Below are 15,290 nucleotides of genomic sequence, written 5' to 3' on the forward strand. Positions count from 1 at the left end.
CATTATGGATATGGATTTGTGCATTTGAGACTGGTTATGAACGGTTAATTTATAGCTCTTTAAATCACACGAGAATTAAATATAGCGCGCGAACGCTTTCCGCGTAGGGAGCAGTGGTGCTGAGCCGAGGAGCGCCCGAGGATTCAGGAGCGACCCCAGAAGGCTAGCAGGTGCCGCGGGGGCTGGGAGGGAGCCGGGAGGGCCCTGGGCTAATGCCTTTCACTTCCGCACGCCTCAAAAGGCTCACACGCAGCTCCTCCTCGTGATGTTCTGACCGGCTTGGTGTTTGTCATTTCACTTTATTAAGTAAAGAGGAAATGGGAAAGCAGGTATAGAGAGGGTTCCCGAGTTCATTCAAGGGCGGACCGTGGGATGCACCGGTCCGGAGCCGGGCCCGCGGTGGGGTCAGGCCGGCGCCCGAGGCGGGCGAACGCGGGCGCCAGACCGTGCGGTTTAAATCTCCCGCCTCCCTCAGCGGGAGCCTGACACCTCCACGCACGGAAGCGAAGCGGCACGGGCTGCTGGAGCGGCCCGGAGGCGGCGCGGGGCTCGCGGGCGGCGGCCGGAACGGGTGCCGGGACGGACCCCCGGGCGGCCGAACGCAACCCGAGGCGGCGGAGGAGCGTCACCTCGCGGCTCCGGCGGCGCGGTAAGCGTCTGCGGCCTTCCGCTGCCCCTCTTCTCCCTCAGGCGACGGTCAGGCCCAGAAGCCAAATCCCGGGTTCCCACGGCGACGCCGGGAGGCGGGGGCGCGGCGGGAGGCGCTAGCCACGCGCCCGTGCGGCCTCTCAGGGCCTTGCCGGCCTCCTCTTCTTCGGTTCTCTTTGGGACCCCGGCCGCTACCTGCGGCCTTCTCACGGGGGAAGCCCTGCTCCGGGTTATTCTGGCCTCCATCCAGGCAAAACCAGCGAGGAGCTGTTTCTGGTGTGGCCGGGTCTCCTGCGGCCGAAGGGCACCTCCCGGCCACGCTCGCTGTTGTGAAGGAGCGCGTCGGCCTGGGGCTCGTTGGGGTGATTTTCCTCGGTGGTGGTGGTCGCTCCTAATAGGGGCGGCGGCCAATCACTCAAACAGCCCTCAGGTGCTTCCCTGCTGGCCTCCTTTTGAAGTGGTGTTTATTTTTATTTCACTATTATTTTGTAATGGGAATGTCTTACTTAGAAACTAATTGGTAATCTATGGATAAAAACAAAACATAGTAAATGTCCGTGGACTGCAGAATGCACAGCCCCGCGAGGGGCTCCGCGCACAGATCCTGCTCCCCAGGCCGGGAATCCAGCCCCGCGGCACAGATCTGGCTCCTGGAAACGCAGGTCAGCTGGTCAGGTGCCCAGGTGATGTCAGTGGTCAGATACGTGATGCTGCTAAGGAAGACGGAGGGGGAAAAGCAGGGAGATCATCCTGGCAACTCACTCGCGATACTGGGGCTTTTCCAGTAGAGGGGGTGGAATCGTTTTTCGTGTAATAGATGATCTTGATGCACACAGCATAAAAGCTGTTATAAACTATGGATCTCTGTAAAATAGATTGTTGGGAAGATAACATTTTTTCCGTGGTTTTGATTTTCACCAGAAGTATTTATGTATTGATTTATTTGATTCTGACTCAGGCGACCTAATGTAAGACGATATTACGTTAATCATCTTCACATCAGTATTTATTGAGTAGCCACAGGTGCCTCATCCTTTAATAGGAGTTAATGATACATTTATTAGCCAAGTAAACATCCCCGAATGATATGTATGTATTTTTATATGACCAAAATTTTAGCTCATTTAATAATTGTTATCTGTGCCTATCATACCCAGTATCCTTTGAAGTCTCTATTTATTTAATAGTGCAAAATGATTGTTTGTCTGTCTAGTCATTGAAACACCTCTGTAGAAGGCAGTGTTCTAATTACCAGTATAATTTTAGAGTTAAAACGGTGCTCAGAGATCACCCAGTCCAAAGAGGAAAAATTGCAAATATGAGACTGGTGGAAAAAGTAGAATGCCATATTTTTATTATAAATGTTTATCATAAAAAGTATTAAAATTTATACCAGTTATGCAACTAGGACCAGATATCAAAATACTAGATAGAAAATGGTTAATACACTGTTTTGTTCTATACTGCCAAACTTGGTGATTTCATTGTGTGATCCTGTATTTACATTTTTTCTTTACTTTTTTACTTAGCTTTTTCAGTACTCACTATACTTCCTTTGAATTTTTATTATTTTTATATTCTTTAACAACAGATAGGATATGTGAACGATTTTTAAATAGTCTGTAACTGGAAAGATTTCCTTGTTCAAAGTAGATTTTGTTATTTAATATTGTTCTTATTACCCTGTTTCATTTTGTCTTTTTCATTCATCCCTTAAGTTTTGTGGTTTTTTCTGAAATCAAAATTTTCAAACTTGTGTTTGGATCCAGTATTCACTATTAAAAGTCAGACACCTTCTATGTATCTCATTATTATTTTGCCATTGTAGACTCATTTGCATGTAACACTAGTGTTTTTTGATTTCTTTATTAATTTAGTTGAGATAGATAAAAAATACAGACTAAAGTAACACAATATCTATATTTACAGCAGCTGACATTGACAACTGTTAACATTTTGTATTTCTTTCTAGCATTTCTTTTCCTTTTGTTTTTTTCTTATTGCATTTTAGGTTTTGGGGTACATGTGAAGAACATGTAAGATTGTTGCATAGGTACACATGGCAGTGTTGTTTGCTGGCTTCTTCCCCATTGCCTATATCTGGCATTTCTCCCCATGTTATCCCTCCCCAGCTCCCCACCCCGTGCTGTCTCTCCCCTATTTCCCTCCCAAAGACCCCAGTGTGTGATACTCTCCTCCCTATGTCCATGTGTTCTCATTATTCAACACCTGCCTATGAGTGAGAACATGCGGTGTTTGATTTTCTGTTCTTGTGTCAGTTTGCTGAGAATGATGGTTTCCGGGTTCATTCATGTCCCTACAGAGGACGCGAACTCATCGTTTTTCATGGCTGCATATTCCATGATGTATATGTGCCACATTTTCCCTGACTGGTCTGTCATCAGTGGGCATCTGGGTTGGTTCCAAGTCTCTGCTATTGTAAACATTGCTGCAATGAACATTTGTGTGCGGGTCAAATGGAATTTCTGTTTCTAGGTCCTTCAGGAATCACCGCACTGTCTTCCACAATGGTTGAACTAATTTACACTCCCACCAACAGTGTAAAAGTGTTCCTATTTCTCCACATTCTCTCCAGCATCTGTTGTCTCCAGATTTTTTAATGATCACCATTCTAACTGGTGTGAAATGGTATCTCAATGTAGTTTTGATTTGGATTTCTCTAATGACCAGTTATGATGAACATTTTTTCATCTGTTTGTTGGCCTCATATATGTCTTCTTTTGTAAAGTGTCTGTTCATATCTTTGCCCACTTTTGAATGGGCTTTTTTGTTTCTTTTCTTGTAAATCAGTTTTAGTCCTTTGAAGATTCTGGATATCAGCCCTTTGTCAGATGTGTAGTTTGCAAAAATTTTTTCCCATTCTGTTGGTTGCTGTTTCACTCGAATGACTTTCTTTTGCTGTGCAGAAGCTGTGGAGTTTGATTAGGTCCCATTTGTCTATTTTGGCTATTGTTGCCAATGCTTTTGCTGTTTTGGTCATGAAATCCTTGCCTATGCCTATGTCCTGAATAGTTTGGCCTAGATTTTATTCTAGGGTTTTTATGGTGTTAGGTCTTATGATTAAGTCTTTATCCGTCTGGAGTTAATTTTAGTGTAAGGTGTCAGGAAGGGGTCCAGTTTCTGCTTTCTGCACATGGCTAGCCAGTTTTCCCAACACCTTTGATTAAACAGGGAATCATTTCCCCATTGCTTGTTTTTGTCAGGTTTATCAAAGATCAGATGGTTGTAGATGTGTGGTGTTGCCTCTGAGGCCTCTGTTGTTCCTTTGGTCTGTATCTCTGTTTTGGTACCAGTACCATGATGTTTTTTTTTTTTTTTTTTTTTTGAGACGGAGTTTCGCTCTTGTTACCCAGGCTGGAGTGCAATGGCGCGATCTCGGCTCACCGCAACCTCCGCCTCCTGGGTTCAGGCAATTCTCCTGCCTCAGCCTCCTGAGTAGCTGGGATTACAGGCACGCGCCACCATGCCCAGCTAATTTTTGTATTTTTTTAGTAGAGACGGGGTTTCACCATGTTGACCAGGATGGTCTCGATCTCTTGACCTCGTGATCCACCCGCCTCGGCCTCCCAAAGTGCTGGGATTACAGGCTTGAGCCACCGCGCCCGGCCCCATGATGTTTTGATTACTGTAGCCTTGTAATATAGTTTGAAGTCAGGTAGTGTGATGCCTACAGGTCAGGTAGCTTGGTGAGGATAGTGTTGAATCTGTAAATTCCTTTGGGCAGTATGGCCATTTTCACAATATTGATTGTTCCTAACCATGAGCATGGAATGTTTATTTATCTGTTTCTGTCCTCTCTGATTTTGTTGAGCAGTGGTTTGTAGTTCTCCTTGAAGAGGTCCTTTACATCCTGTGTTAGTTGTATTTCTAGGTATTTTATTCTCTTTGTAGCAACTGTGAATGGCAGTTCGTTCTTGATTTGGCTCTCTTTAAGTCTGTTATTGGTGTATAGGAATGCTTGTGATTTTTGCACATCGATTTTGTATCCTGAGACTTTGCTGAAGTTCCTTGTCAGTTTCAGGAGATATTGGACTGAGATGATGGGATCTTCTAAATATACAATCATGTCTTCTGCAAATAGAGACAATTTGACTTCCTCCTTTCCTAATTGAATACCCTTTATTTCTTTTTCTTGCCTGATTGCTCTGGCTAGAACTTCCAATACTATATTGAATAGGAGTGGTGAGAGAGGGCATCCTTGTCTAGTGCCAGATTTCAAAGGGAATGCTTCCAGTTTTTGCCCGTTCAGTATGATATTGGCTGTTGGTTTTTCGTAAATAGCTTTTATTATTTTGAGATACATTCCATCAATACCTAGTTTATTGAAGGTTTTTAGTATAAAGAGCTGTTGAATTTTGTCAAAGGCCTTCTCTTCCATCTATTGAGATAATCGTATGGTTTTCATCATTGTTTCTGTTTATGTGGTGAATTATGTTTATAGACTTGCGTATGTTGAACCAGCCTTGCATTCCCCGGGATGAGGCCTACTTTATCATAGTGGATAAGCTTTTTGATGTGCTGTTGCAGTCAGTGTGCCAGTACTTTATTGAAGATTTTTGCATCTTTGTTCATCATGGATATTGGCCTGAAGTTTTTTTTTTTTTCTTGTTGAGTCTCTGCTGGGTTTTGGTGTCAGGATGATGTTCGTTTCATAAAATGGTTTGGGAAGGATTCTCTCTTTTTGGATTGTTTGGAATAGTTTCAGAAGGAATGGTACTAGCTCCTCTTTGTATATCTGGTAGAATTCGGCTATGAACGCATCTGGACTTGGGCTTTTTTTTGGTTGGTAGGCTATTAATTGCTGCCTCAACTTCAGACCTTGTTATTGGTCTATTCAGGGTTTCAGCTTCTTCCTGGTTTAAGCTTGGGAGGATACAAGTGTCCAGGAATTTATCCATTTCTTTCAGGTTTACTAGTTTATATGCATAGAGTTGTTTGTAATAATCTCTGATGATAGTTTATATTTCTGTGGAATCTGTGGTGATATCCCCTTTATCATTTTTTATTGCATGTGATTGATTATTCTCTTTTCTTTTTTGTTAATCTGGCTCGTGGTCTGTCTATTTTGTTGATCTTTATGAAAAACTAGCTCCTAGATTTATAGATTTTTTTTGAAGGGTTTTTTTTGTATCTCTGTCTCCTTCAGTTCTGCTCTGATCTTAGTTATTTCTTGTCTTCTGCTAGGTTTTGACTTTTTTTGATCTTGCTCCTCTAGCACTTTTTTTTTTTTTTTTTTGAGACAGAGTTTCGCCCTTGTTACCCAGGCTGGAGTGCAATGGCGCGATCTCGGCTCACTGCAACCTCCACCTCCTGGGCTCAGGCAGTTCTCCTGCCTCAGCCTCCTGAGTAGCTGGGATTACAGGCACGTGCCACCATGCCCAGCTAATTTTTTGCACTTTTAGTAGAGACGGGGTTTCACCATGTTGACCAGGATGGTCTCGATCTCTCGACCTCGTGATCCACCCGTCTCGGCCTCCCAAAGTGCTGGGATTACAGGCTTGAGCCACCGCGCCCGGCAGCACTTTTAATTTTTCTGGTAGGGTGTCGATTTTAGATCTTTCCTTGCTTCTCATGTGGGCATTTATTGCTATATATTTTCCTCTGGACACTGCTTTAATTGTGTCCCAGAGATTCTAGTATGTTGTGTCTTCATTCTCATTGGTTTCGAAGAACATCTTTATTTCTGCCTTCATTTCACTGTTTATCCAGTCAACATTCAAGAGCCAGTTGTTCAGTTTCCATGAAGCTATGCGGTTCTGAGTTAGTTTCTGAATTCCAAGTTCTAACTTGATTGCACAGTGGTCTGAGAGACTGTTATGATTTCCGTTCTTTTGCATTTGCTGAGGAGTGATTTACTTCAAATTATGTGGTCAGTTTTAGAGTAAGTGTGACGTGGTGCTGAGAAGAATGTATATTCTGTGGATTTGGGGTGGAGAGTTCTGTAAATGTCTATTAGGTTTGCTTGGTCCAGACTTGAGTTCAAGTCCTGGATATCCTTGTTAATTTTCTGTCTTGTTGATCTGTCTAATATTGACAATGGGGTGTTAAAGTTTCCCACTATTATTGTGTGAGAGTCTAAGTCTCTTTGTAAGTCATTAGGAACTGCTTTATGTATGTGGGTGCTCCTGTATTGGGCGCATATATATTTAGGATCGTTAGGTCTTCTTGTTGCATTGATCCTTTTACCATTATGTAATGTCCTTCTTTGTCTCTTTTGAAATTTGTTGGTTTAAAGTCTATTTTATCAAAGACTAGAATTGCAACTTTTGCTTTTTTTTTGCTCTCCACTTGCTTGGTAAATCTTCCTCCATCCCTTTATTTTGAGCCTTTATGTATCCTTGCATGTGAGATGTGTTTCCTAGATACAGCAAAACAATGGGTTTTTGCTTTTTAGCCAATTTGCCAGTCTGTGCCTTTTGACTGGGGCGTTTAGCCCATTTACATTTAGGGTTAATATTGTTATGTGTGAATTTGATCCTGCCATTTTGATGCTAGCTGGCCATTTTGCCCGTTAGTTGATACAGTTTCTTCATTGTGTCAATGCTGTTTACCATTTGGTATGTTTTTGGAGTGGCTGTTTCACGTTGTTCCTTTCTATGTTTACTGCTTCTTTCAGGAGCTCTTGTAGAGCAGGCTGATGGTGATGAAATCTCTGAGTACTTGCTTGTTCACAAAAGATTTTATTTTTCCTTCACTTAGGAAGCTTAGTTTGGCAGGATATGAAATTCTGGGTTGAAAGTTCTTTTCTTTAAGGATGTTGAATATTGGCCCCCACTCTCTTCTGGCTTGTAGGGTTTCTGCTGAGAGATCTGCTGTGAGTCTGATGAGCTTCCCTTTGTGGGTAACCCGACTTTTCTCTCTGGCTGCCCTTAGCATTTTCTCCTTCATTTCAACCCTGGTGAATCTGACAATTAGGTGCCTTGGGGTTGCTCTTCTTGAGGAATATCTGTGATGTTCTCTGTATTTCCTGAACTTGAATATTGGCCTGCCTTTCTAGCTTGGGGAAGTTTTCCTTTACAATATCCTAAAGAGTATTTTTCAGCTTGGATTCATTCTCTCCATCACATTCAGATACACCTATCAAACACAGATTAGGTCTTTTCACATAGTTCCATATTTCTTGGAGACTTTATTCATTTCTTTTTACCCTTTTTTCTCTAATCTTTCCTTCTCATTTTATTTCATTGAGTTGATCTTTGACCTCTGATATCCTTTCTTCTGCTTGGTCAATTTGGCTGTTGAAACTTGTGTATGCTTCGTGAAGTTCTCGTATTGTGTTTTTCAGCTCCATCAATTCACTTATATCCCTCTCTGCGTTGTTCATTCTCGTTAGCATTCCATCAAATCTTTTTTCAACATTCTTAGTTTCTTTGCATTGGGTTAGAACATGTTCTTTTTTTCTCTCTCTCTTTTTTTTGTTTCAAAGATTGGGTTTCACCATGATGGCCAGGCAGGTCTTGAACTCCTGACCTCAAGTGATCCGCCCACCTCAGCCTCCCAAACTGCTAGGATTACAGGCATGAGCCACCGTGCCCAGCCAAACATGTTCTTTTCGCTCAGTGAAGTTTCTTATTACCCACCTTCCGAAGCCTATTTCTGTCAATTCATCAGACTCATTCTCCATCCAGCCTGTTCCCTTGCTGGTGAGGAGTTGTGATCCCTTGTAGGAGGAGAGGCATTCTGGTTTCAGGTGTTTTCATCCTTTTTGCGCTGGTTTCTTCCCATCTTTGTGGATTTATCCACCTGTCGTCTTTGTAATTGTTGGCTTTCAGATTGGGTCTCTGAGTGGATGTCCAGTTTGTTGATGATGAAGTTACTTCTTTCTGTTTCTTAGTTTTCCTTCTAACATTCAGGCCCCTCTGCTGTAGGACTGCTGAGGTCCACTCCAGGCCCTGCTTGCCTGGGGATCACCTGCAGCGGCTGCAGAACAGTAAGGATTGCTGTCAGTTTCTTCTGCTATCTTTGTCCTAGAAGGATACCCGCCTGATGTCAGTCTGAGCTTGACTTTATGAGGTGACTCTTGGATATACGGGGGTCAGGGAGCTGCTTGAGGGGACAGTCTGTCCTTTATAGGAGCTCAGGTGCTGAGCTGTGAGCTCCGTTGTTCATTCAGAGCTGCTGGAAAGGTACATTTAAGTCTGCTGCAGCAGAACTCGTAACCCCCCCTTTTTTTTTTTTCCTAGGTGCTCTGTCCCAGGGAGTTAGGGCTTTATTTATAAGTCTCTGTTGTGCTGCTGCCTTTTTTAAGGGCTGCCCTACCCAGGGAGGAGGCAGCTTAATCACTGTCTATCTGCAGAGGCTTTGCTGAGCTGCTGTGGGCTCTGCCCAGCTGCTTTGTGAACTTCACTGCAGTCCTGTTTATATAGGTATAGTTAGAACTGCCTTGGCAATGGTGGCCCACCTCTGTAATGGCGGACTTTCTCTGTAATGGTGGGCTGCCTCGGCAATGGCAGGCTGCCTCAGCAATGGCAGACTACCTCCGTAGTGGTGGACTGCCTCGGTAATGGCGGATGCCTCTCCCCCACAGAGCTGTACCATCCCGGGTTCACCTGTGCTTGCTGTGAGACTCTCAATCCAGAGCATTTCAGATTGCTGTTTTCTTTGTGGGAGTGGGACTAGCCGAGCCTGATCACCTGGCTCCCTGCCTCAGACACCCCTTTTTTTTTTTTTTTTTTTTTTGAATGGGTGACTCTGTCTCCCAGGTACTCCAGTTGCCTGTTGAAAAGGCACCGGGATCTGTGTGATTTCCCATGTGGTGACCCACTGTGCCGGCTGAAATAGCTGCGCTGAGATTCATGGTGCCTCTTTGCCTGGCAATTCCCTGGCCTGGCTCCCTGTTTCAGTCCCCTTTTTTATCAGTTGAATGGGTGAGTCTGTCTCCCAGGAGCTCCAATCACCAGCTAAAACGGCACCTGGACCCATGTATTTTGTGTAGACATCTGCCGCACCGGGGCGCTGGCCAAAACAGCTGTGCCGGCCAAAACAGCTGCGCTGGCTATCCATGGGGCTCCTCTGCCTGGGAATCTCCTGGTCTGTGAGCAATAAAAATCCATCTGTAAATGCGGCGTCTACTCACCCTCTGTGCTTTCACTGGGAGCTGCAATCTTGAGCTACTCCTAATCGGCTGTCTTGGATCCTACCCCGCCACATTTTCTTTATCCAGTCTATGGGCATTTAGATTGGTTCCAAGTCTTTGCTCATGTGAACAGTGCCGCAATAAACATATGTCTGCATGTGTCTTTATAGTAGAATGATTTATAATCCTTTGGGTATATACCCAGTAATAGGATTGCCGGGTCAAATGGTATTTCTAGTTTAGATCCCTGAGGAACTGCCACACTTTCACAATGGTTGAACTAATTTACACTCCCACCAACAGTGTAAAAGCGTTCCTATTTCTCCACATCCTCTCCAGCATCTTTTGTTTCCTGACTTTTTAATGATTGCCATTCTAACTGACGTGGCATATCTCAGTGTGGTTTTGATTTGCATTTCTCTAATCATCAGTGATGATGAGCATTTTTTCATGTTTGTTGGCTGCATAAATGTCTTCTTTTGAAAAGTGTCTGTTCATATCCTTTGCCCAGTTTTTGATGGGGTTGTTTGTTTTTTTCTTGGAAATTGGTTTAAGTTCTTTGTAGATTCTGGCTAGTAGTCCTTTGTCAGATGGATAGATTGCAAAATTTTTCTCCCATTCTGTAGAGTGCCTGTTCACTCTGATGACAGTTTCTTTTGCTGCACAGAAGCTCTTTACTTTAATTAGATCTCATTTGTTGATATTGGCTTTTGTTGCCATTGCTTTTTGTGTTTTAGTCAGGAAGTCTTTGCCCATGCCTATGTCCTGAATGGTATTGCCTAGGTTTTCTTCTAGGGTTTTTGTGGTTGTAGGTCTTTAATCCATCTTGAGTTAATTTTTGTATAAGGTGTAAGGAAGAGATTTAGTTTCAGTTTTCTGCATATGTCTATCCAGTTTTCCCAATACCATTTATTGAATAGGGAATCCTTTCCCCATTGCTTGTTTTTGTCAGATTTGTCGAAGATCAGATGGTTGTAGATGTATGGTGTTATTTCCGAGGCCTCTTTTCTGTTCCATTGGTCTATATATCTGTTTTGGTACCAGTACCATGCTGTTTTGGTTACTGTACCATGGTAGTATAGTTTGAGGTCAGATAGTGTGATGCCTTCAGCTTTGTTCTTTTTGCTTAGGGTTGTCTTGGCTATATAGGCTCTCTTTTGGTTTCATATGAAATTTAAAGTAGTTTTTTCCAATTCTGTGAAGAAAGTCAGTGATAGCTTGATGCGGATTGCATTGAATCTATAAATTACTTTGGGCAGTATGTTCATTTTCTTGATATTCTTCCTCACCATGAGCGTGGAATGTTTTTCCATTTGTTTGTGTCCTCTCTTATTTCCTTGAGCAATGGTTTGTAGTTCTCCTTGAAGAGGTCCTTCACATTCCGGGTAAGATGTATTCCTAGGTATTTTATTTTCTTTGTTGCAATTGTGAATGGAAGTTCACTCATGATTTGGTTCTCTGTATGTCTGTTATTAGTGTATAGGAATGCTTGTGATTTTTGCACATTGATTTTGTATCCTGAGCTTATCAGCGTAAGGAGACTTTGGGCTGAGACAATGGGCTTTTCTAAATGTACAATCATGTTATCTGCAAACAGACAAATTGACTTCCTCTCTTCCTATTTGAATATGCTTGCTTTCTTTCTCTTGCCTGGTTGCCCAGAACTTCCAATACTATGTTGAATAGGTGTGGTGAGAGAGGCATCCTTGTCTTGTGCTGGTTTTCAAAGGGAATGCTTCCAGTTTTTGTTCATTCAGTATGATATTGGTTGTGGGTTTGTCATAAATAGCTCTTACTATTTTGAGATATGTTCCATCAATATCTAGTTTATTGAGAGTTTTTAGCATCAAGGGGAGTTGAATTTTATTGAAGGCCTTTTCTGCATCTACAAAGAATAATCATGTGGTTTTTGTCATTAGTTCTGTTTATGTAATGGATTACTTTTATTGATTTGTGTATGTTGAACCAGCCTTGCATCCCAGGGATGAAGCCAACTTGATCATGGTGGATAAGCTTTTTGATGTTCTGCTGGATTCAGTTTGTCAGTAGTGTATTGAGGACTTTTGCATTGATGTTCAGGGATATTGGCCTGAAATTTTCTATTTTTGTTGTGTCTCTGCCAGGTTTTGGTATCAGGATGATGCTGGCCTCTCAAAATGAGTACAGGAGGAGTCCCTCTTTTTCTGTTGTTTGGAATAGTTTCAGAAGAAATGGTACCAGCTTCTCTTTGTACCTCTGGTAGAATTCGGCTGTGAATCCATCTCGTCCTGGACTTTTTTTGATTGGTAGGCTGTTATTTGCTACCTCAATTTTGGAACTTGTTATTGGTCTATTCAGGGGTTTAACTTCTTCCTGGTTCAGTCTTGGGAGGGTGTATGTGTCCAGGAATCTATCCATTTCTTCTAGATTTTCTAGTTTATTTGCATAAAGGTGTTTATAGTATTCTCTGATGGTAGTTTGTATTTCTGTGGGATCAATGGTGATATCCCCTTTATCATTTTTTATTGCATTTGTTTGATTCTTTTCTCTTTTCTTCTTTATTCGTCTGGCTAGTGGTCTAACTATTTTGTTGATCTTTTAAAAAAACAGCTCCTGGATTCATTGATTTTTTTTTTTTTAAGGGTTTCTTGTGTCTCTATCTCCTTCAGTTCTGCTCTGATCTTAGTTATTTCTTGTCTTCTCTTTTCTTTTGAATTTGTTTGCTCTTGCTTTTCTAGTTCTTTTAATTGTGACATTAGAGTGTCAGTTTTAGATCTTTCCCAGTTTCTGATGTGGGCATTTAGGGCTATAAATTTCCCTCTACACATTGCTTTAAGTGTGTCCTGGAGATCCTGGTGTGTTGTATCTTTGTTCTCATTGGTTTCAAAGAACATCTTTATTTCTGTCTTAATATTATTTACCCAGTATTCATTCAGGAGCAGGTTGTTCAGTTTCCAAGTAGTTGTGTGGTTTTGAGTGAGTTTCTTAATCCTGAGTTCTGATTTGATTGCACTGTGGTCTGAGAGACTGTTTGTTATGATTTGCATGCGTTTGTATTTGCTGAGGAGTGTTTTACTTTGAATTATGTGGTCAGTTTTAGAATAAGTGCAATGTGGTGCTGAGAAGAAAGTATATTCTGTTGATTTGGGGTGGAGAATTCTGTAGATGTCTTCTTGTTCCACAGATGAGTTCAAGTCCTGGATATTTGTATTAATTTTCTGTCTCTTTGATCTAATTTTGACAGTGGGTGTTAAAGTCTGCCACTATTATTGTGTGAGAGTCTACGTTTCTTTGTAGGTCTCTAAGAACTTGTTTTATGAATCTGGGTGCTCCTGTATTGGGTGCGTATATATTTAGGATAGTTAGCTCTTGTTGAATTGATCCCTTTGCCATTATGTAATGCCCTTCTTTGTCTCTTTTGATCTTTGTTGATTTAAAGTCTGTTTTATCAGAAACTAGGATTGCAACCCTGCTTTTTGTTTTCCATTTGCTTGGTAAATATTCTTCCATCCCTTTATTTTGAGCCTTTATATATCTTTGCATGCGATATGGGTCTCCTGAATACAGCACACTGATGGGTCTTGGCTCTATCCAATTTGCCAGTCTGTGTCTTTTAATTGGGGCATTTAGCCCACTTACATTTAAGGTTAATATTATTAAGTCTGACTTTGATCCTGTCATTATGATACTAGCTGGTTATTTTGCCTGTTGGTTGATATCGTTTCTTCATAGCATTGAAGGCCTTTTACAATTTGTTATGTTTTTGGAGTGGCTGGTACTGGTTGTTCCTTTCCATGTTTAGCGTTTCCTTCAGGAGCTCTTGTAAGGCAGGCCTGGTAGTGACAGAATCTCTCAGCATTTGCTTGTCTGTAAAGGATTTTATTTCTCCTTTGCTTATGAAGCTTAGTTTGGCTGGATATGAAATTCTGGGTTGAAAATTCTTTTCTTTAAGAATGTTGAATATTGGCCCCCACTCTCTTCTTGCTCATAGGGTTTCTGCCGAGAGACCCACTGTTAGTTTGACGGGCTTCCCTTTGTGGGTAACCTGACCTTTTTCTCTGGCTCCCCTTAACATTTTTTCCTTCATTCAACCTTGGTGAATCTGCTGATTATGTGTCTTGGGGTTGCTCTTCTCAAGGAGTATCTTTGTGGTATTCTCTGTATTTCCTGAAGTTGAATGTTGGCCTGCCTTGCTAAGTTGGGGAAGTTCTCCTGGATAATATCCTGAAGCGTATTTTCCAGTTTGGTTCCATTCTCCCTGTCACTTTCAGGTATACCAATCAAACGTAGATTTGGTCTTTTCACATAGTCCCATATTTCTTGGAGGCTTTGTTCATTTATTTTCACTCTTTTTTCTCTAATCTTGTCTTCTCACTTTATTTCATTTCGTTGAGTTGATCTTCAGTCTCTAATATCTTTTATTCCACTTGATTAATTTGGCTATTGATTCTTGTATATGCTTCATGAAGTTCTCGTGTTGTGTTTTTCAGCTCCATCAGGTCATTTATGTTCTCTAAACTGGTTATCCTAGTTAGCAATTCATCTAACCTGTTTTCAAGGTTTTTAGCTTCCTTGCATTCAGTTAGTACATACTCCTTTAGCCTCAAACTCCTGGGTTGAAGCCTCAGCCTCCTGAGTAGCGTGGACTACAGGCTCACACTGCCATACATGGCTAATGTTTTTTAAATTTTTTTGTGGATGTGAAGTCCTGCCATCTTGCCTAGACTGGTCTTGAGCTCCTGGGCTCCAGTGATCTTCCCCCACAGCTTCCTAAAGTCCTGGAATTGCCTGAGCCACTGTGCTCCCACCACTTTCATTTTTAAAAGGACAGTTTCAATAGATGTAGAATTAGGTGTCAACAGATCTTTCTTCTTTCAGTACTTTAAATATGTCCTTCCATTTAGTCTGACTTTTGTTGTTGTTGTTGTTGTTGTTGTTGTTGTTGTTTTGAGACGGAGTTTCGCTCTTGTTACCCAGGCTGGAGTGCAATGGCACGATCTCGGCTCACCGCAACCTCCGCCTCCTGGGTTCAGGCAATTCTCCTGCCTCAGCCTCCTGAGTAGCTGGGATTACAGGCACGCGCCACCATGCCCAGCTAATTTTTTTGTATTTTTAGTAGAGACAGGGTTTCACCATGTTGACCAAGATGGTCTTGATCTATTGACCTCGTGATCCACCCGCCTTGGCCTCCCAAATTGCTGGGATTACAGGTGTGAGCCACCACGCCTGGCCTACTTTTGTTGTTTTTATTGAGAACTGACCTATTTGTATTTTTGTTACCTTGTGTGTATTATGCCACTTTTCTTTATTGCTTTCAAGATCGGTTTTCTTTGCTATTTTTTTTTCTTTTTTTTTTTTCTATCTGGATTTAAGTGGTTTGTCTATGGCATGTATATTTGTGTTTTCTTTATCCTTTGTGGAGTTTGTCAGTTAGCTTATTGGATCTGTAAATTAATGTCATTAACAAATTTGGGGATGTTTTACTTTTTTGAATATTTTTCTGTCCCATTCTATCTCTTCTCTTCTTTTGGTTCTTCTTCCTCCTCCCATCCCCACCCCAGTTTTT

General features: G+C 42.0%; 1 protein-coding gene across 5 annotated transcripts in view; it reads left to right on the plus strand.

The window, feature by feature from the left end:
* The first annotated feature begins 217 nt into the window (after nt 1-217).
* ICA1L (islet cell autoantigen 1 like) overlaps nt 218-15,290 on the plus strand; it is an 82,185-nt gene continuing 67,112 nt past the window's right edge. Inside the window, exon 1 of one of the 5 annotated variants that reach the window (XM_074399246.1) lies at nt 218-649. The gene's annotated coding sequence lies outside the window, so the exon portion shown is untranslated. Of the gene's footprint in view, nt 650-680; nt 1,311-15,290 lie in introns of those variants that run through there. The other 4 variants (XM_074399248.1, XM_074399249.1, XM_074399250.1 and 1 more) reach the window with 4 other exon arrangements.

The sequence above is a fragment of the Saimiri boliviensis genome, chromosome 5 (assembly GCF_048565385.1).
Source record: "Saimiri boliviensis isolate mSaiBol1 chromosome 5, mSaiBol1.pri, whole genome shotgun sequence".
Taxonomy (NCBI): Eukaryota; Metazoa; Chordata; class Mammalia; order Primates; family Cebidae; genus Saimiri; species Saimiri boliviensis.